Genomic DNA, 22,330 nt, shown 5'->3' on the forward strand with positions numbered 1-22,330 from the left:
CATGCAGCTAAATCTAACCTATGTGAATATTTCTGGATGGAGCTGTAGGAGACTAGAGGGGAGAGGAACCACCTCTGGGAGCACTTGCCCTGGGCTCAAATGGTTTACACGTTTATGAGGTTTCAGTGTTTCTACTTCTCAGCAGCATTTGACTCTGTTAACCATTCCTTTCTTCTTAAAACTCTTACCACCTGGCTTCTGTGACCTCACATCTCCTGGTGTTTGTGGGGTCTCTTTTTTTGTTTAGTTTAAATGAATTTCATGTTCTAGACAACCTACATGACATGTTTTGTGGTTTTCTTCCTCAAAAACAATGCCTCTACTCCAAATAAAACAATGTCAAAATAAGTGAAGAGTTCAAGGTGACATCAGTCCCATTTGTCTAAGTCCTGGTGCTGTGTGGATGAAAGGCAGCAGCCAGCCAGTTATGAAGATAGGTGATAGATCCAAAGTAACAGCCAAATCTGTTCACATTTTTCCATCCCTAAGCCTTCCTTAAAGAAAATCATACATGGGGTCACACCATCCTCACAGTAGTCCGGCAGAGCAGCCATGCCATCTAGACTTCTGTTTTCACCAGTAAAGAACTGATCGTTTTTGAAATTAGCAAGAATGTGTTTGATTTGTTCTGCAGCCCCTGTCGTAAAGGTTTTACTCTTTCTGATCTCTGTTCTTCAAGTTTCCCTTTGATTGACTTCATATAATTTTGATGTACTTTTTCTTTAAAAAATAAAGTTATTTATTTATTTTTGGCTGCCTTGGGTCTTCGCTGCTGTGCGCGGGCTTTCTCTAGTTGAGGCGAGCGGGGGCTACTCTTCGTTGTGGTGTGTGGGCTTCTCATTGCGGTGGCTTCTCTTGTTGTGGAGCACAGGCTCTAGGTGCGTGGGCTTCAGTAGTTGTGGCTCGTGGGCTCTAGAGTGCAGGCTCAGTAGTTGTGGCGCACGGGCTTAGTTGCTCAGTGGCATGTGGGATCTTCCCGGTCCAGTGCTCGAACCCCTGTCCCCAGCATCGGCAGGCAGATTCTTAACCACTGAGCCACTAGGGAAGTCCCTGATGTACTTTTTGTAGGCTTCTCTTGTGAAGCTGGTTTCCTGCAAGTGACGGTTCATAACAATACCCACGCCAGTGATCACTGCGCTTTCGGTACCTTCGCCCTCCCGGCCTTCAGCGGAGGCATTTCCACCAATGAGCAAGTCATCAGTGTTACCCTCTGTCCTACTACCTTCCCCTCCACCTGCAGACACAGCCCCCCACCCCACCCCCGTGACCTCCCGGATCCTGTAGATACCGGAGATCATCTCATCATGGTTGATGAGGTCCCGGTAGATGATCATGATGGGAAGGAGATGGCGGCGCTAGCTCAGTAGGAGCCCAGAGCTCAGGGCAGCAGCGCACGGCAGGGAGTGGAGAGCGGTTGGAAAAGTGTGGCGTCTCTTTGGGTTATCAAGTGACAGAAACCTTGACTTCTACTGGTTTCAACAACACCATCAAAAGAACATATTGTCTCAGTAACTCCAGAATAGTCCAGGAGTAGATGTTTGCACCCAGTTGAATAGAGGGGTTCAAACCATAGTATGAGTACTGGAATGACATTCAAAATATTTAACAACTGGCCTTGCTTTGTCATTGACCCTCAGAACAGTAAGAGGGAGTGTCCTGGAAGTCCCCTGCTGGTTCTGACATTAACTCTTCAGTTACCGGATCATGGGGAAGTTCAGGGATTGCAGAAGGGTGGCTAGGAGGAAGTGGCAAAATCACTCCTATTCCCAGGGGGTTCTGGGCAGCATTTACTTACCAACAGAAATATTTCAACAATAATCAGCCATTCCAGTGCGTACCAGGTGAACAGCAGCCCTGTGTTAGGATCCAGTTGCTCTTTTATCCCCCTCTCTCAGCTGTACTATTCCATATGGACTCGGTTCTCAGACAGTCTCTCTCCCCTGGTTGTGAGATGGCTGCCAGTGGCTCCCAGGGCTGTGTGCTTCCTCCTTCACATTCAGCAAAGAGGAGTGAGGCCCTTTCCCCCAGCAGCCCTAGCGTAAATCCCGAGATTTGCTCTGATGGGGCTGGCTGAGATCATATGCCCGATCCTGATTGATCAATGTGGCTGGCGGGGGAGGGGGTGGGATGGGAGACTGGCTTAGGCTATGTCACCTACCCCACCATTGGAGCCCCAGCTTAGAGTTAGCTTCTTTGGAGTATATAGGCTTAGAATTGAGCTGCTTTCCCCAAAGCAAAATTGGGGTACTGTTGTCAGAAGAATAGGGGTCACGTATTGATTTCCTGCTGTATGTAACAAGTTACCACAAACGCAGTGGCTTCACACAACACAATTTATTCTCTTATAGTTCCGGAGGTCAGAAGTCTGAAATGGGTCTCATGGGGCTAAAACCAAGGTGTTGGCAGGTTGTGTTCCTAGGGGAGAATCCCTCCCCTTCCTTTTTCTAGCTCCTTGGCTTATGGCCACATCACTCCAGCTCCTGGTTCTGTTGTTAAGTTTCTTTCTCTGACTCTGACCCTCTTTCCTCCCTTATATAAGGACCCTTGTGATTTCATTGGGTCCACCTGGATAATCCAGGGTAATCTCCCTATTCAAAAATCCTTAATTTAAGCATATCTGTGCAGCTCCTTTTACCATGTAGGGTAACATATTCACAGAGTCCAGGAATTCGAACATGGACATCTTTGGGCCAGGGAAATGGGGTAAGGGGGGAGACCTTATTCTGCCTACCACGGAGTGCGTGCTGGAAGGCAAAGGCAGTAAGTATCTATTCTCTCTGCTTTGTCCACCATCTGTCTGGCTACTCTTTTGTATCGTTTGCAGATTCAGCCTTCTTTACCTGACTTTATTTATGTATTTTTCTTGGCTTTTCTTTTCTTTCTTTTTTTTTTGGCTACACAAGCAGCATGTAGGTTCCTAGTTCCCTGACCAGGGATTGAACCCACACCCCTGCAGCGGAAGCATGACGTCTTAACCACTGGACCTCCAGGAAAGTCCCATGGCTTTTCTTTCTTTCTTTCTCTTTCTTTCTTTCTTTCTTTCTTTCTTTCTTTCTTTCTTTCTTTCTTTCTTTCTTTCTTTCTTCCTTCCTTCCTTCCTTCCTTCCTTCCTTCCTTTCTTTCTTCCTTCCTTTCTTCCTTTCTTTCTTTCTTTCTTTCATTTTATTGAAGTATAGTTGGTTTACAATGTTGTGTTAATTTCTGCTGTACAGAAAAGTGATTCAGTTACACAAATACATATTCTTTTCCATTATGGTTTATTATAGGCTATCAAATATAGTTCCCTGTGCTATACAGTAGGACCTCATTGTTTATCCGTCCTATATACACTAGCTTGCATTTGCTAATCCCAACCTCCCAATCCTTCCCTCCCCCACCCCTCTCTGCTTTACTTGACTTTAAATATTGTTTCTCAAGTTTCAGCTCTAGACTTCTATCCTCACTCTATAGTCTCTCCCCAGGCAAGCCCACTGAGTCCAAGGCATAATTACCAACTATGGTTACCTATCCACATCTCTAGCCCAAACATCTCTGAGTCCAGACAAATTTATCTAAATGCCCACCTGACATCTCCACTTGGCTATCTTGATGGCCCTCCAAATTCAAGATGTCTCAAAGCTTCTCTCCAAACCAGGCCCCAAGTCAGTAAAAGGCACCACCATCCCTCCAGCTATGGCAGCCAGAAACCTGGACAATTATCCTTAATGTCCATCCTCTCCTTCCTCCCAATCCAATCTTTGACTGAGTCTTTTTTTTTTTCTATTTATTTGATGGAATTTTATTTGTAGCAACAACAATCATTAAAACCAAGCAAAAAACAAAAACAAAAATACCCTCCACTGAATGGGAATGGTACCTATTATTTGTCAAAACTATTTCAGTGGAGTTTGACTGAGTTTTTTCCATTTTACCTTCTTGATCTTAAATTCATTGATTTCTCTCAGTCTTCTCATCTTCCACTCCAAGCCACCACCTCTGTCTAAACTGTTAACTCTTCTTGCCTGGACTTCTGCATTGGCCACCTAAACCAGTCTCTTGGGTCCATTATGACCTATCTCCAGTTTGTTCTCCATACCATTGCCAGGGTTATTTTTCCAAAATGCAAATCTGATCATTTAACTCACCCACTCAGAACACTTCACTGGCTTTCCATTGCTCTTAGGAGAGAGACCAAAACCCTTCCCATGGTAGCTAAGGCTTTGTGGGGTCTGCTCCCTGTCTATTTCTCTAGTCCTGCCTCCCTTCAAGAATCTATTGGTCTTTTACTTCTTTTTGTTCCTCAAACTTGCCATGTTATTTCTCATCATTTAACCAGGGCATACTCTGTGCAGTCTGCCAGACCTCTAACTCATCTTTTATATTTCCCACGGACCCTATTCAACCTCCTGGACTAGATCGAATTCTCCCATTATAAACTGTCAGTGAATTCCATTATAGACTCTGCATTTCACCTAGGTAGTGCTAACACAATTCCAATTTTCCGTTTACTTGTCTATTCATTTGATTAATACTTGTTGTCCCCAACACAACCACTATTAGTCTGTAAGCTCCAGGGGAGCAAGGGCTTTGTCTGTGTCTGTTCGCCATTAAATCCCTGCACCTTGTTCTGTAGGCACTTCACGTCTCTTAAAACCACAGACGCACATGCTCATTTTTGAATCAGAATACTGAGGTTTGTTCCGAGGTCATACAACCAGCAGGGAGATAAATTCCAAATCTGACTCCAAAACCTGCCCTTTCTTGCTTTCACTCTGCTGTCCTCTGAGATGGGGGAAGTGTTGGGATTGTGCCATTTCTGGATGTGCAGTTCTAGAAACCTCAACTGCTTCCTTTGGAAGCCTTTGGAAATGGATCTGAAAAGGCTGACAGTTTGCCTGAACTTATAGGGGTGGGGGGGAAGTTTTCTTTTTCCTTTTCTTCCTTTTACATCTGTCTTTCTTTCTTTCCTCCCTCTCTCTGTTTTCCTCCTTCCTTTCCTTTCTTCCTTCCTCTTTTCCAAAAAATGCACAAAGTTCCTGCTCATTGCCAGACTCTGTTCTGGGAGATGGTGACATAAAGATGAATCAAAGAGATCTGTCCTCAAAGAGCTCAAAATCTAGTCTGTTAGAAGTCTAGGTCAAGTAAATAAATTCCAAGCCAGTATCATTTCCTCCTCTGTAAAATGGGCATCATCCTTACTACACCAGAGTATTTGGATGCAAGTAACTGAAACTGACTTAGGAATGAGATTTATTGGAAGGGCATTGGATGGGTCCCAGAGCTGAAAGAAAAGCAGGAGAACCAGACCCAGGAAACAGGAGGGTGGGCAGCTCATGGAGCCAAGTCCATGCTCTAGGAACTAGCTTGTGAGGACAATGCCACCGGCACTGTCCCCACTGTGACTGTTCCAGCTGTTCCCTTGTCTTTGAGACTGTCCCCCAAGATTCAAAGACCCAGGTGGGAGCATCCCATGAAGCAAGCATGGGTCAGTCACCTAACCAGACTCCAGCTGCCTAGATGTCGGGAGAGGAGATAATTGCTCCCTTCCACTGCAGAATGGGGGTTGGCACTCAGAGCCCCTGACACTGCTGCTCTCATTTCCCTGTGGTTCTTGGGTGACACCAGGGCTAAATGATCTCTTGAGAGGTCACCTAGTCATCGAGTCCCTGCACAATGATTTGCTGCTGAGTAGTAGGACTGGGACTTGAATTTGGGTCTAGCTGGCAGAGGAGCAGTTAGAGTTCTTGGCTACAAGCAACAGACACCACCTCTGCCAACTTTCAGCAAAAGAGAATTTATTGGAGGGATGTGGGCGAGGCTCAAAGAATTTATGGGGAGCTGTAGAAGCAAGTTTGGGGACAGACAGGAAGCAAAGGAGAGACGGAGGGTCTAGGATCGTGTTGGAGACACATTTACACTTGAGTGCTGCCACCACCAGCACGATGAATGACCTCCAGCGAGATCTCCTATTTTGGCTGTACTGCCTCCAAATTCAAATTCTCAGGACATAAGGTGTTTGATGGGGTTAGTTTCCATCATGGCCCTGTCCTCCAGGGTGAGGGTAGGAAAATGGCTTTTTTAGTGGAATGGGTCATTTGGAGTTACCTTTCCATCAAGGCCACAGAGGAAATTAATACAGTGTTAGGGGGTGTTTATCAGTTATCTATCGCCGAAATAATAGTACATAGCAAACAATCACATGCTTCGAAAGCATGTAACAATCAGCTCATACATCTGGTGGTCAGTTAGGCAGCTCTGCTGATTTTGGTTGGACTTGCTCACATGTCTGGAGATTGGCTGGTTATTGGCTGATCTAGTCTAACCTTGGCTGGGAGGACTAGGCCCTCTGGTTCTGCTCCTCCAGTGGGTTACTTCTGGCATGTTCTCCTAGGTAATGGCAGAGGCAGAAGAGGGGGCAAACCCTATCACACAAGTGCTTTTTAAGGCCCAGCTAGCATCACATCTGCTGATACCCTATTGGCCAAAGCAAGTCACATGACCAAGGCCAGCATCAGAGTGAGAGAGCACTGTGAAATATCACGGCAAAGGGTGTGGATACAGTTGGCCCTCCCTCCATATCTGCAGGTTCCACATCCACCGATTCAACCGACCATGGATCAGACATATTCGAAAAAAACAATTCCAGGAGGTTCCAAAAAGAAAAACTAGTTACACAGCATTTACATTGTATTTACAATTATTTAAATAGCATTTACAGTGTATTAGATATTATAAATAGTCTAGAGATGATTTAAAGTATACCGGAGGATGCGCATAGGTTACATGCAAATACTCTGCAGATTTTGGTATTTGAGTTGCAAGGGTGGGGTAGTGGTTGTCCTAGAACCAAATCCCCAGCAGATAACAAGGGAAGACTGTACAGGGAAAGGTGAAGAATTGGTGCCATGTTTGCAGTCCATGGGGAAATGTCTAAAAGGAGTCAATGTCTGTGACAGATGTCAAAGTCCAAGTTCTTTCCATGTTCCACACCACCTGGGGCAGCAACCAAAGGAGCTTTTCTCCAAGACAGGCCTCTGTTCTTATTCAGTTGTATCACTTTGAATGTCAGGTTCATGAGAACAGGGACTTTTGTCTGTTTTACTCACCATGTAACCCCACTGTCTAGAACAGTGCTGGATACAAAACAGGTGCTTAACAAATAGTGATTGAGTGAAAATTCCCTTGTGAACTTACCTTATGCATCTAACCAAGATTTTTCACTTTTGTGGGGAGGTTGTATGCTATGGAGGAAAGGACTTAAATTTGGACACAAATCAACCTGGGCTCGAATCTGGGCTTCATCCTTTGCTACCAGTGACCTTGGGCAAATTATCCAGTCTTCCTGAGTCTCATTTTCCTGTAGTGGAAAACTTTTGGGTGACCTCTCAGTGCAACCTCCCCATTTTCTGGTAATTGTCCCTCCCATCTCCACATATTTCCTGTGATGGGCCTTCTGTATTACGTGACCCTGTCCCCATCCCCCAACCCTGTCTCAACTGATTGGACCAGGGGTATGGATCTGAACCATAATGGGCCAATCAGAGTCTCTTCTCCAGAAATTTGGAATTCCAGTCTTAGTCTGATTGGCCTCTTAAATGGAGGAGATAGGAAATCAGGAGCTGGCTATGGTCATTTTCCACCAGAGAGAGCTGGTCTACAGCCAGAGAGAAGAATAAAGCCCTCATTCCAGATTATTTCTTAGGCCCAGTCAGCTATCAGACAGCTAGCTAGGCAGCTAGGTAACCACTGGTGTAATGGTTAAGGGCATAGTCTCTGGTTCCCGATTACCTTGGTTCAGATTCTGGCCCTATCATTTACTAGCTGAGTTATTTAACTTCTCTGTGCCCTCATTCTCATCTGTAAAGTGGGAATGACATTAATACCTACTTCATGGGGTTGCCATAATGATTAAATAAAAGTGCATAGAACTATATCTAATGCATGGTGAGTACTAATCCATGTGCATGATTTCCAGGTCATAGTCTCCGATCCTTAAAATTAATACCCTTTTTTCACCCCACCCACCCCCTTTCCGGAAACACTCACTTCAGTGGATTGTTGATTCCAGTGCAAAGAATCTGAACTAATACCATTTTCACCTGTGAAACGGGGAAAGTTAAGAATCTTGAGTTCTTGGAGTAGTAGCGAGGATGAAATGAGATGAGTACAGCTCGTGGCACACCGTAGGTACTCAATATTTACGTGCTTCTCATCCTTCCTACCCTGCCTTCCTCAGACTCCAACTGGGGCCAAGCATGGGAGACGGTGCTTCTGGTGTGGACGGTCTTGGCCACAGCTTGGTTTGGCTCCTTTCTAAGGTGAGTCTGATCTGTTCTTACAAGGTTCTTAGAACCACACATCTCAATACCTCATTCTGCACTCAGAGGAGTGAATCATTGATCCTGAGGTGCCTTCCCCCCGAGAAGACTTCATCTCCGATGCACTCTAGATTTTCTCATTACTGGGGAAGTAACCCAGGGCACAGCAGCTCTTGGTGGGGGCAGGGGTGGTGTGGGCAACAGGGGTAAGAAAGCTGAACCTTACCCCTTCCTCATTTGTCCCCTGCAGGTATAGTCCTTTTCCTGGTCCTTGAGAGCTATATAGGAAAGGAGAAAACTGTGCCACTGGCTTAAGGGAACAGGGGCAAGAGGCTTGGAGATGTGGACAGAGCTTCTTGATTCATGTGATAATATTCGGGGGTGAATAAGTCCATGACAGGGAGGTTTTCTTCCTCTTGACCAGCTTCCTCAGCCCTCCTAGCTCCTCCCTTTGAGGCCCCTACTCTATGACCACCCAGCTCAGCCCCCAGGCCAAGCCCAGCAAGGGCAGGGCGTGCGGATAAGTGGGATGGGAGGTTCTAGGAACATTTTTTTTTTAATTGAAGCATAGTTGATGTACAATATTATGTTCATTTTGGGTCAACAAAATAGTAATCCAACAATTAAATCCACTACTAAATGATCTCTACAAGTCCAGTAACCATCTGTTACCATGCAAAATTATGACAATATTATTGACTATGTTCCTTATGCTGTATATTACATCCCCATGGCTTGTTTATTCTATAACTGGAGGTTTGTATCTCTTAATCCCCTTCACCTATTTTGCCCAACCCCCCACTCCTTCCTGGTAACCACCAGTTTGCTCTCTGTATCTACAACTCTGTTTCTGTTTTACTGTGTCTGTTACTGTATAAGTGAGATCATACAGTACTTGTCTTTCTCTGTCTGACTTATTTCACTTAGCATAGTACCCTCTAGGTCCACTGATGTTGTGGTTAATGGTACAATTTCATTCTTTTTTATGGCTGAGTAATATTCCATTGCATATATATACCACATCTTTTATTATCCATTCTTCTATTGATGGACATTTAGGTTGCTTCCATATCTTGGCTATTGTAAATAATGTTGCAATGAACCTAGGGGTGCAGACATCTTTTTGGATTACTGTTTTTGTTTTCTTTGGGTAAACACCCAGAAGTAGAATCACTGGACCATATGGTAGATCCATTTTTAATTTTTTGAGGCAACTCCATACTGTTTTCCATAGTGGTTGCACCAATTTACATTCCCACCAACAGTGCATAAAGTTGTCTTCTGTATTCGTTTGCCTCTGGGTTGGGGGGGCAGGCAGGAGGGTGATTTCCCTGAGATGAGTCAGCTGTTGTCATTGTCCCTTTCCCCTTCTCTCTTGTGGGGAAAAAAGTTGTGAACTGGAAAAGGCCAGAAAGTCGGCAGATGCTTCGGGGGACCCATAGATCCATGGTGCTGCAGGCTTCTCCTTCTGCTGTGTTGGCCCCAGTCCTTGACTGGGATTCTGCCTCTGTTTCCCTATGTAGTTCTCCACTTGCACAAGAACGTAGCTTCAGACTTTGCATATGACCTTCTTCTTAGTTGCACTAGTCAAGCATCTGCCAAGGTCTGGGATCCGAGGAGGGACCCATTGGATCCCAGACCTGGGACTGCCTAACTTCCTGTCCTGGATCTGCTACTGGAGCTGGGTCAGTGTCCCCTAGACCTATCTACCAAACATCCTCCCCGTCTGCACCAGCCCAACATTCCCCATGCCGAGTCCACTACAGTAATTATATTTTGAGTCTCTGTCAAAGAGACAGCCGGGAGAAGGAGGGTGGGGTCTACAATCAGACACCCTGGGCTAGGATTCTGGATCCATTATCACTTTCTTGCTGTGTGACCTTGAGCTGGTCACCGCCTTTCTCTGAGCCTCAGTTTCCACACCTGTCAAAGAGCCTAATGATCCCCTACAATGGAGCTGGGAGGTTCTAATGAGACTACCTATCTACAGACCCCAGCGCATTTTGGAGGCTCCAGAAATGGCTGCTCACTGCCCCTTCTCCACACAGCTCTGAAGAAGGGAAAGGAGCTCTGTATCATTATCACTCCTCAACTACCTGTCATCCCTTGTGGGAGCTTTTCATGAGCCTCTTATCAGATCAAGATATCAACATCAGTCTGGGAACAGGAAACTGCAGTGAAGCAAAGGGTCACTAAAGACAGAGACGTGGCAGAGGCAGCAAAATGCAGTGGTGAAGCATGTGACTCTGGAGGCAGATGGCGTGGGTTCCAACCCCAGCTTTAACTTTGTTGAGCTCTGGCCAAACCACAGTATTTCCTGTAGCTTCAGTTTCCCCATTTGGTATATGAGGGGTAAAGTAGCATATGCTGCCTAGAATTGTTTTGAGAACTAAATGAGATCATCTGTGTCTCGTGTATAACACGAGTTTGCCCCAAAGTGAGCACTCAAAACACCTTTGATACGTAAGTTGTTTTCAAGTTTTTGCTACTTTATTTTTTGTCTCTTTAGATGATCTTATTAGGATAAAGTTCCAGGGGAGGAATTACCGCCTCCTAAAATAGATTGCCAAATTGCTTTTAAAAGGGCCCAGCTCTCTTAAAAGGGCACCCGCGCCCTATTTGGTGATCCTGGGGGTGGGGGGAGGTGAGGGGAAATGGGAGGTTGGGGGAGCGGGGGAGTGGGGGCGTACTGGGAGGGAGGGAACAGGCGGCGAGAGGAAACGCGCAGCGGGGCTCAGTTGAGCAAAGTGGCTGCTCTCACCAGCACAATGGCCACCTCAGTTGGGGACACGTGGGGCGCCATGTCCTCCTCTCGGAACAGCAGGACTGGCGCGAGGTGTCTGGGCGGTGATGCAACTTGGGGCGGTGATGCAAGTTAGCGCTGCCGCTGCCGCAGGCAGCCATGGACCGCACAGACCCAGAGGGTCGCGAAGCACAAAGAGCACTGTCTCTAGAAAACTCCAATGCTAACTCAACAGGGAAGACCCCACGGGTGGCTTTCAGCCATGCAAATGGATCTTCCAACCGCGTTATGAAACCATCAACGACTCCAGTTTCCTCAGTCTCAAAGAATGGGACAGTCACCACCGTGAAACCCATAGTAACATCTAAAATGACAACAGGGGTCTCAACAGATATAACTTCCTCCACCTTAGAGTCTACACCCAAAATAACAAGTGTTTCGAAAAACATCCCGGATGTCAATCAACATCCACAATGACTACAACCCACAGTAGTTACGTAAAATTTGTTTCTTCATCAGTAACGATTACAGCAACTCTTAACTCTAAAGAAAATAAAAGATTAAAATTTGATACTGGCAGCTTTGTTGGTAGTATTATATTAAATTATGGAATTTAATCTATGCTTTACATTGGATGCAAAATGTACTATTCAAGAAGAGGCATTTGTTATAGACCCATCTGTGAACATGATGCCATCATTTAAGGAAATCCAAGAACCAACGGAAAGAAGAAAGATTGATGCAGCCCAGTCAATTAACTTTGTTTTATTGTTAGTTTAAAACAATATTCTCTTCTTGAAAATAGTATTAACGAGCCAGTGCATATAATGTACAATGTATTATATGAATGTGTAAAGCTTCCTCACGATTACTAAAGGCAAAAAGGATTTGGATATTTTGTGTGTGTGTGCTTTTTGGGTTTTTTTTGCCACGCGGCATGCAGGATCCCAGTTCCCCGACCAGGGATGGAACCCGTGCCCCCTGCAGTGGAAGCGCAGAGTCTTAACCACTGGACTGACAAGAAAGTCCCTGGTTTGACTTTTTTTTTGGCTGTGTTGGGCCTTTGTTGCTGTGAGCAGGCTTTCTCTAGTTGCGGTGAGTGGGGGCTACTCTTTGTTGCGGTGCGCAGGCTTCTCATTGTGGTGGCTTCTCTTGTTGCAGAGCACGGGCTCTAGGCACGCAGGCTTCAGTAGTTGTGGCACGTGGGCTCAGTAGTTGTGGCTCGCAGGCTCTAGAGCTCAGGCTCAGTAGTTGTGGCGCATGGGCTTAGTTGCTTCGTGGCATGTGGGATCTTCCCAGACCAGGGCTCGAACCCGTGTCTCCTGCATTGGCAGGTGGATTCTTAACCACTGTGTCACCAGGGAAGCCCCAAACCAGGTTTTAAGCATAATTTTAGTTTCAATGTCTCTTCAGAATGCATCAGTATTTTATATGTTTTAAAGCTTAGTACTTGTTTTTTTTGCGTGTGTGTGTGTGTGTGTGTGTGTGTGTGTGTGTGTGTGTGTGTGTGTTTGCCACGAGGCTTGTGGGATCTTAGTTCCCTGACCAGGATGGAACCCGTGTCCCTTGCAGTGGAAGTGCAGAGTCCTAACCACCACTGGACCACCAGTGTAATTACCACCAGGTAATTCCCAAAACTTAGTACATGGTTTAGAAACAAAACACATACCAAAAACAAAAATGAAAAACCCAGAAAAAACCCAGATAAACCCAGAAACAATACCTGGGCTTAACTCTGTTAGAGAGCTGTTGGAGAGGCTGTATTTTTATTAATAACTTCTTTTGAGCATTCCATGACAGTTGATATAATTTCAGTGAATTGCAATGTTTAACATGCTAATGTTTTAAAGACTTAGTTGTCAGTATTAAATAATAAGTTGGATTATTCAGTACTGTGAGAATATTGTCACCACTGCATACTGCTTCATTTCATACTTAGCTGTTAATTTCATATTTGGTGAATATTTTTAAGAGCTGTAGAGCTGCTTTCTATATCTAGAAATGTTTGGTGTAATGGAAACACACTTAAATTAAAAGAAAAAAAAAAGCCCATCATATGATTTCCAAAACAAAACTTAGAATTCTGAGCTACTGATGAATGCTGTGTTTATCAAGCCAGGGATTGTGGGGCTGCTAAACCTACAGGATGAAAATGGTGCATTTTCATTCACTGTCCATTTTACTCAAAGATTTGGGGAGGCAGCATTTTTTTTTTTGTTTTGCGGTACGCGGGCCTCTCACTGTCGCGGCCTCTCCCGCTGCGGAGCACAGGCTCCGGACGCGCAGGCCCAGCGGCCATGACTCACGGGCCCAGCCTCTCCGCGGCACGTGGGATCCTCCCGGACCAGGGCACGAACCCGTGTCCCCTGAATCGGCAGGCGGACTCTCAACCACTGCGCCACCAGGGAAGCCCGAGACAGCATTTTTGTACTAAAACACCAGTGTATTTTGGAATAGATTCTTATGAAGTTTTAAAGCAGGAATTTTTAAGACAGGAAGCATCCTACTTCCTTATGTGGGTCTCCTTCAGACAGCTCCTCTCCCTCCCTTGCTGAAGAGGAGGCACTTCCAGATGTATTATGTTAATGGAGAGAAAAAGCACAGTATTGTAGGGACACCGATATTAGCCAATGTATTATGCAATGTTTTCAGTTTTATAGTTTATATTGGAGCATTCAAAACTCAGGGTCAAATTTTGACAAAAGAGGTGTTCAGTCACACTGAATACTGTTAGTATTTCTTCTATCTTAGATGGTTAAAGCAAATCGCACCAATTTCTGATAGTCCAAAAAGGAGCTGAGAATCATAATGAACATGCATTTACATTTAATAGGAATTAAAGGTGACTCTTGTGATCAGCTTTTAATTTTCAGAGAATGAAAATTCTCTGAATTTTCAAGAACATTTTGAAAATATTATATCAAGAATTTTGGTATAAAAGGATCATTTCTACTCACTGTGCATTATGGCTGATTGATATGATGAATATGTGTGATAAAAATTATCCAAAATATGGATATGATAGGATGTATGTGGTGTGGAGAAAACATTATGAAACACATGTGGTTACATTGGTTTGAAAAGAGATGTGACTGATAGGGAAGTTGCCCCAACTGATCTTTCAACCACTGTTTTCACTTCTTTGGAAAATATACTTAAGATATATTTCATAGTAATGGGGCCCTTTTAAATTTAACTTTTGTCTCCTGCATTCTTGATATTTCAGTACTTCAAGTCAGTCAGAACATTGTGGACAGGCCTGAAATTTTCCTGAATACTTGTTTCTTTAGCATTTTGAAGATATAAAACCACTTTTTTTTTTTTTTTGCGGTACGCGGGCCTCTCACTGTTGTGGCCTCTCCCGTTGTGGTGCACGGGCTCCGGAAGCGCAGGCTCAGCGGCCATGACTTACGGGCCCAGCCGCTCCGCGGCATGTGGGATCTTCCCGGACCGGGGCACGAACCCGTGTCCCCTGCATCGGCAGGCAGACTCTCAACCACTGCGCCACCAGGGAAGCCCTAAAACCACTTTTTAAGTACTAAATGTCGTTTTTTGCCTATAAAGTTTCCTGTGCTTGAAATAATTTAGTTATCTCTTTCCTCTGCATATAAGTTGTATAATTTGTTACTTTCAAATACCAGCACTTCAATGCAGCCATTTTTTTTTTTTTTTTTTTTTTGGTTATCTGCAAAAATTGAGGAAAACAGTGATGCAAACCAGAATTTCACTTTGGAGAACATTTCCTCAACATCACTTTATCTTCCTAATTATGTTTATTTAAGCAAATGTTCAATTTTGTTTGCATTCTTTGAGAATGTGTTTACTTGAGGATAAAATCAATCTAGGTATATGTCTAAATATTAGGCAGAATCCAATCTATGATTTTAAAATGTCCTTGGATAATCTATAAAATGAATAATTCAAATACAGATAAATGAGAGTTGGCAGTATATTATAGTGATAATTTTGTATTTTTCAGGAAAAAAAGCAAATTCCTGTTACCTTTTTTATTATAATGACCAGCTTTTGGTATTTCATTGTTACTGAGATCTATTTTTAGAATAAAATTGTGCTCTCCATCTTAAAAAAAAATGTTTTTAAAAGGGCTATGTCAGTTACAATGTCACCAGCAAATTGTGTAAATACTGGTTTTGTCACATCTTTGCCAGCACTGACCATTATAATTATTCTAAGTGTCTCATAGTTGACTTAGTTTTTGTTCCTTTCACAGCATAGGTGAACAGGGTGTGCCAATAAGTAAAAGTTCATCAGGACTGAGGAGGGATCGTTTCTTTGAAGAGGGAACTTAGAAAGAAAAACACATACACACACTTTGTAAATATCCTGAAAATTGAGGATGTTGTTCTTCCTGTCCACTGCAGCTACTTCTCTTTTCTGAGACATCCATTTCTATATAGCTTGTTCAGTTCCCTTGGCTTTGACACTTGTAGATCTGGAATGTGGAAGTACCCTGAATGATGACGATGATTTAACAGCTTGAGGTAAACATTTGATGAACTTTCAGATCAATTTCTATGTCTCTTTGAATATGCATTTTCTCATGAAAACTTTCCAAATCAGAGGAGAAGCTGAAATTTCTCTAGAAAATTATTGAAGATGATGAGACTCAGTTTCTCCATCTGTAAAATGGGAGAGGGAGGTTGGGATGAGATAATGTCCAAAGAGAAGCTTCATGGGTTTGCAAAGACCTGCAAGGACTTGGTTGGCAAAACATGTCTTGAGACGAGGAGGATTTAATCCAAGAACAAACAGCATCGTGATTCTTGATGTCCTGCTTGTTCAACCCAGGAAATTATCAAATGACAAGGAGTTAAGTAACCAAGAGAAGGGAAGTGGAGCTAGAGTAGGCCAGAAGCCATAGATCCACTGTCCTCCATGCCCCATCACATCGTTAGAGATATTGAGAGGGACTCTTGAGTCGCCCACTCTCCAGGATCTGGGAGTTCAAGCCAATTTTACTTAACTTCCCAAGAATTACTGTTTGCTCCATCTCAGCAGCCCCTTGCTTTTTTCACTTCATTGAATCTATCATTTACATGATTTTGCATTCTTCTTTGTCATTTTTACTGGCTACTACCTGTCTCCCTTACTAGAGTATAAACTCTGAAGTTAGGGAATACATCAGTCTCATTCATTGTTGTATCTCTAGTTTCTGGAAGATGCTAGATGTTCAAGAAATATTAATGCAGTGACAGGTGACCCTAGTGGGCTGGAAATGTGGGGGACATCCAGGCTGCCAAGTCACGGGTTACATACATTCATTTCCTTTCTAAAAATGGTCCTCTACCATATGTAACTGGAAGAGATGGGATTTGAAAATAGGCAGGCTGACTCCAGAATCCATGTGCTTAGCCATGAGGGCTTGCAGCTGTGCAAAGGAAGACCATGTGGCCATTAAATCCATGTGGCAGAAGAATATTTATTGACATGGGAAAATATTCACAATATGTTGGTGAGTGAGAGCATCACATTTCAAAATACAGCACTAACCATCCAGGGTTGTTGGGAGGATTAAATGAGTTAATACAGGGAAAGCACAGAAAACAGTGCCTAGCACATGGAAAGTTCTTGATAAGTGTTGCCCAAGTAGTTGGTGAGGCATCTCTCATCTTCAGGGTTTCTTAGGGAGAAGTCAGGCCCCAGGCCACAGTGTGGAGAGGCAGCCTGCTCTTGAAGAACTGTCTCCCTAGGTCTGAAATAATGTATGCTGTTCCTCTCCACCTCTCTCCCTTCCACCCTGGGCTGGTAAGATGGTGGGAACAACAGTACAGACAACGGCTCTCTCCAAAGATATCTCTTCATCAAATCTCCCCTTTCTGCATTCGGACCACTTTTTAATATCTTTGATCTGGCTGAGAGGTCTGAAAATGGTAATAAAGCTGATTCTATACTTTTCCTCTGTAACTTCTATGTAGGAGGTAGCCTCACACTCACTTTGGGATATGATATCCATGTACCAGCATCTCTGTAGAAACAGATGCGGGGAAAGGCCCCGTTTCAACATCCTATTACATGACTGCAGTTATGACCTTGGGTTCTGTAAGACCTCTGGGCTCTCATAATATGTTCTTCCTTTTTAGTTTGAGTGGGTTTCTTCTACTTGCAAACAAGTGATTGCTCACCAAGGCATAGGTCCTAAAGATCTGAGCTTGGATGGGGCATTCCTCCTGAAGCGGGCAGGAATAAGAGGAACCAGAGCAGAGAGTCTGAGTTAAAATCCCCCACAAGTTCAAAGGGCAGAAAATGGAAGTCAGAGTTAAGGGTCAGGGCCAGGCCCCAGAGCTGAACTTCAATTAAAGAGGAGAAGGTTGAATCCAAAATGGGCTTCCCTGGTGGCGCAGTGGTTGAGAGTCCGCCTGCCGATGCAGGGGACATGGGTTCGTGCCCCGGTCCGGGAAGTTCTCACATGCCACGGAGCGGCTAGGCCCGTGAACCATGGCTGCTGAGCCTGCGAGTCCAGAGCAGCCTGCGTACCGCAAAAACAAACAACAAACAAACAAAACAAAGTGAGGCGGTGTCCTGAGCAATGGACACTGGGTGTCCTGGGTGGTGTCCTGCTTTTCACAATTTTGCTTTTCAGACTCTGTAGCTTGTGATGTGCAGTTGGCTTAAAGGTACAAGGACAGGGATGGCAGCCACCAATATCTCCAGGCCCCTGGCTTTCGGTTTTTGTCAAGTTATTTTTGGAGTGGGATTATAGAGCCAGAAGATTTGATTCTTGGTATTAGCCACCAGTGGCTTTATCCAAAATGGTACTAATTAGCCCTGCCATGAGCCATGTGTGAGCATATCTGGGAGTCTGAAAGTACAGAGTTACAGGCAAAGGAGTGCCCAGGATGTCCCTGGCAACTTTATACCTTTAAGGGAAGGACCAGCTGCAGGTGGAGGAGCTGAAGAAAAAACAAGTGGGGGAAGACAAGGCACTCACCCAGCAGTCCAGCGTTCCTGACATTCCTTTGGCCTCACTCTGCTGTGGATTCCTGATACTGACTCCTTGATTATCCCGTTCCCAGGCTGTGTCCTTTACAGGTTAGACTTTTTCTAATCATACTACTTTCCCCTTTACCTGCTGGCCAGTCCTGCATGAGGAAAGGGTCACTGGTTCCTGCCAGTCTTTGCCTTTCCAGCCTGGAGTGGCTCCTTTGAGCTGCCAAGCCCACTCTGAAAGGCCTGCTGGACTCTACTTAAAGGTCCTATCTGGCCAGGGCACCCCATACCTAGTCTAGTCTGTTAACTCTTAGTGAGGCAGGATAGCAGGATGGTTAAAAGCACAGGACCTGGAGTCAGACTGCTTGGGTTCAAATGCTGGCTTCCCCTGTTATGAGCTGGGTAACTCAGGGTAAGCTACGAACCTCCCTGGGTTTCAGTTTTCTGTAGGATGGGGATGAGAATAACAATACCTACCTCATAGGGTCATCAAGAGGATTAAACTGAGTTCATGTATACAAAGCCAGGGACACTAAACTAACCACAAGAGTGAGATGGACAGTTCTGTACAGCAAAGAACCATCCCACCTAAAAAGCCATCAGTGCTCCTAGTTGAGAAACACTGACTAAGGGCATGGAACTCGAATGCCTGGGTTGAATCACAGATCTATCACTTACTAGTTTTGTGATCTTAGACACTTACTGAACCTTCTGTGCCTCAGTTTTCCCATCTGTACAATGGGAGCAATGATAGATTTGTAAAATAAGAACAATGACAGCCTACCTTATACAGGGTTGCTCTGAGGCTTAAATGAGTTAATATGTACAAAGCTTTTTTAAAAAATAATAATTATTTTTAAAAATATTATTTATTTATTTATTTATTTATTTATGGCTGCATTGGGTCTTCGCTGCTGGGTGCGGGCTTTTCTCTAGTTGTGTTGAGCGGGAGCTACTCTTCATTGCGGTACTCAGGCTTCTCATTGCGGTGGCTTCTCTTGTCGCGGAGCACGGGCTCTAGGCATGCTGGCTTCAGTAGTTGTGGCACGCAGGCTCAGTAGTTGTGGCTCACGGGCTTAGTTGCTCCGCGGTATGTGGGATCTTCCTTGACCAGGGCTCGAACCCGTGTCCTGTGCATTGGCAGGCGTATTCTTAACCACTGCACCACCAGGGAAGTCCAATACGTATAAAGCTTTCAGGACAAGGCCTGGAGTATAATCAGCTCCATATTTTAGCAGCTGTTACTATTATACTGTCCCCTTATCTGATGTGGGCATAACTGGAGGCGGCATATGATACAAGCATTTTTCTCACATCATAAAATAAATCTTTGCTTCCTTTGAAAGTTCTCTGGAAGAAAAGTTTCCTTCAGGAGGTTGTTAATTCCTATGTGGGTTACTCATAAGAGAAAACACTTTCCTTAACACAGGGAAAATGAAACTGGTCATGTTCTAGACAGTGGTGAATTAGACCAGCCTGAAGAGCCAAGGTGTCTTAGTCAGGAATGGTTCAGTTGCAAATAACAGAATCCTTGTCACCACTAGCCAAAGCAAGAAAAACATCATGGGGGAGGAAGGAAGGGGGAAATCTAGATGAACACTTGGGGGCAGGAGGTAGACAGGTCTCATGAGGAACTAGAACCAGGAACTGGAAACTTCTAAATAGAACCAGACTCCCACTTTTGCTCACCACTCCCTCCACACCACCCTAGCCTAGCCATCTTCAGCTCTTGCCTGGATGGTTGTGACATTCTCTCTGCTTCTTCCTTTGTCCCCCCCCCCCCCCCCCCCTTCCTTTGTCCCCCTCACACAACAGCCAGAGCGATCTTTTAAAAATGTAATAAGATTGTGTTGTTCCCCTGTACAAAACCTTTCAGCGGTGTCCCATTGTACCTGAAGGCAGGAATTTGTCCTCTTGTTCACTGCTATATCCCTGGGCATGGCACATAGTAGGTGCTCAATAAATTTGTTGATTGACTGAATGGAAATGCACCAGGATTCCTGGCAGAACCATTCTCTCCTTCTCCCTCTGAGGTTTCTTGTCACTCTTTGTGAGTCTTCCATGGTTCTCTCTCTGAGTTCTTGCCATTCCCATTCACATGGTGCAAAATGGCTGTCCAGCCAATGTCACCTCTCAGCTTCAGCATCACCCGCTAACACATCCCAGAGTCCAAATATCTGGAAGAGAGAAGTTGACTGGTCCAGCTTGGATGAGGGGATCCACCCCTATTCATTCAGTTATGGCTGGGGACTGCTGAAGCCCACTTCTATGGGAAAGGCATTTTTAGAAAAGAGGAACATGGACTGGCAGACCACCCTCAGAATTGTGTACTACCTTTAGGAAAAGGCTCAGGTATGGGGAATCCCCAGTCCTCAGGGAGTCCAGTACTAGGTTTGGGTGGGTAATTAAACCTTGTCTAGAAGATCCCAAGTAGAATCCAGGATATGAAATAGAGATAATAAACTAGCTACAATTTTTATGAACTATTGAACCACATGCCAGACATAGGTCTAAGAACTTTATAGGTATCAACTCTAGGTATCAAAGTGTACAATCTCCCCAACAATGCAATAAATAAGGTACTATTATCTCCATTAAATAGATGAGGATGTGCTGGCACAGAGAGATTGTCAGTGATGGAGCCAGAATTCTAAGCATTCCAGCCCCCGACTGCATCTGTTCCTTCACCACCTAAATAAGATAAAGACATAATTCCCCTCTTACAATGAGGAAAATGAGGTTCCGAGAGATAAAGTAAAAAGAAAAATGTACATAAAGCCACCTGGCTATAAAGTAACAAAGCCTTGATTGCAACAGCTCTGCAGCCCTTAGGCCAAACTTCCCCCATCACCGTGCCCACTACAATTAAAAAAAAACTCCCAGCTTTATTGAGATAGAATTCACATTCACCTATTTAAAGTGTATAATTCAGTGGTTTCTAGTATAGTCACAGATATGTACAACCATCACCACAGTCAATTTGCCTGCTACAACTCTGTGGATAAGGTAGTTCTATCCCAAAGAGGGGAAATGACTAGGTAATCGTCACACAGGATGTAGATGGCAGAACACAGACCACTGTCCCAACCACTATGAGAATATCTCTGGAAATCCCCACTTGAATAACTATGTTTGTCAGAACAAGGATGGCTTGTTGTGGTGTGATGGTATGGGGGCAGAGCTGGGAGGAGACAGGATAAGAAAGCCCCTATCCCATGGAGACAGTGTCCAAAGCCGAAACTCTGGCCTCTGTGACCTCCCCAGCCTAGCCAGACAACCTCTTTTCTTGCTTCTCTCCTTTATTCCTTTGACAAACACCTACTGTCCTTTAAGCCTCGGTTCAAATATCTCCTCCTCCAGAAAGACTTCCCTGATTCATATCCAGGCTGGGCTAAGTGCTCCGCCATGGTGTCTGCTGGACAGCTTTCTCTGTCTCAACAGCACAGCTCTTCTCTGTCGTGGCCCCTCTGCCTTTGCTCAGTCCCCCCAGTGCTAAGTGCATGGATTTTGGAACTAAAAAGGCATGGATTTAAATCCAGGCTCCGCCATGTCCTAGCTCTGCGACCTTGGGAAAGCACATGGTAGGCCCCCCAAAATTTCCAGCTCCTTTCACCCTTCCCTTCTGGTTTCTTGGAGGGTGCCTATTAAACCTTAGTTCGCATTGGAATCCCACGTACTCATGTCTGACAGCCTTCTGGCAAATGGCAGACACACTTTCATTGCTCAGACTGTCTTCCAATGGAGAAGCATTCCTCCTCCCCCAAATGCAGCTCAGTCCTTGTGGCTTGGGTGGTTCTGACTCTAAGTCCCAGGGGTGGGCAGAAGACCCAAGGCTGGCCAATCCAAGGTTTTTGTCCTGTGTCTCTAGTGATTGATCCAGGGATAGGGATGGGCCGGTGACTTAATCAGAATCCCTTCATGAAATCTGTCAAATGGACATTAGAAAAAAGGTCTCTCTGTCTCTGTCTCTCACGCTCAGCGTGAGATACACGGCATTGAAGGTTTGGCATGCCAGCAGCCATCTCCTGTCTGAGAGTGGCGCCAAGCAGAGTCAAATAAGCCTGAACGATGGAAAGAAAGAAAGTTCTGATGCCCTCCTGGATTCAGATATGCCTGAAGTCCCCTTGGATTCCTATTTTCCTTAAGCTCATCTAGGTTGGATTTCTGATGTTTGTAATCAAAAGCGTTCTAATCAATACATGGATTCACTTTAATATGCAATCAGGGTAGCTGGATCTATGATGGCCTGAAGATAAGCCAACAGCTGTGGATAGCAGAGCAGCAAGAGGCAAAGAACTTTGGGCCCTTGATGACATCATTAAACTACTGAATTAACCAGCCC

General features: G+C 44.7%; 1 protein-coding gene and 1 pseudogene across 2 annotated transcripts in view; one reads left to right on the forward strand and one right to left on the reverse strand.

The window, feature by feature from the left end:
• Window positions 1–425: 425 nt before the first annotated feature.
• LOC114898016 lies at window positions 426–1,334 on the reverse strand (annotated as a pseudogene).
• Window positions 1,335–8,215: 6,881 nt separating this feature from the next.
• EYA3 (EYA transcriptional coactivator and phosphatase 3) overlaps window positions 8,216–22,330 on the forward strand; it is a 147,253-nt gene continuing 133,138 nt past the window's right edge. Inside the window, exon 1 of one of the 2 annotated variants that reach the window (XM_029229429.1) lies at window positions 8,216–8,297. The gene's annotated coding sequence lies outside the window, so the exon portion shown is untranslated. Of the gene's footprint in view, window positions 8,298–10,704; window positions 10,761–22,330 lie in introns of those variants that run through there. The other variant, XM_029229430.1, reaches the window with a different exon arrangement.

The sequence above is a fragment of the Monodon monoceros genome, unplaced genomic scaffold (genome assembly GCF_005190385.1).
Source record: "Monodon monoceros isolate NGI ecotype Baffin Bay Population unplaced genomic scaffold, NGI_Narwhal_1 Super_Scaffold_18, whole genome shotgun sequence".
Taxonomy (NCBI): Eukaryota; Metazoa; Chordata; class Mammalia; order Artiodactyla; family Monodontidae; genus Monodon; species Monodon monoceros.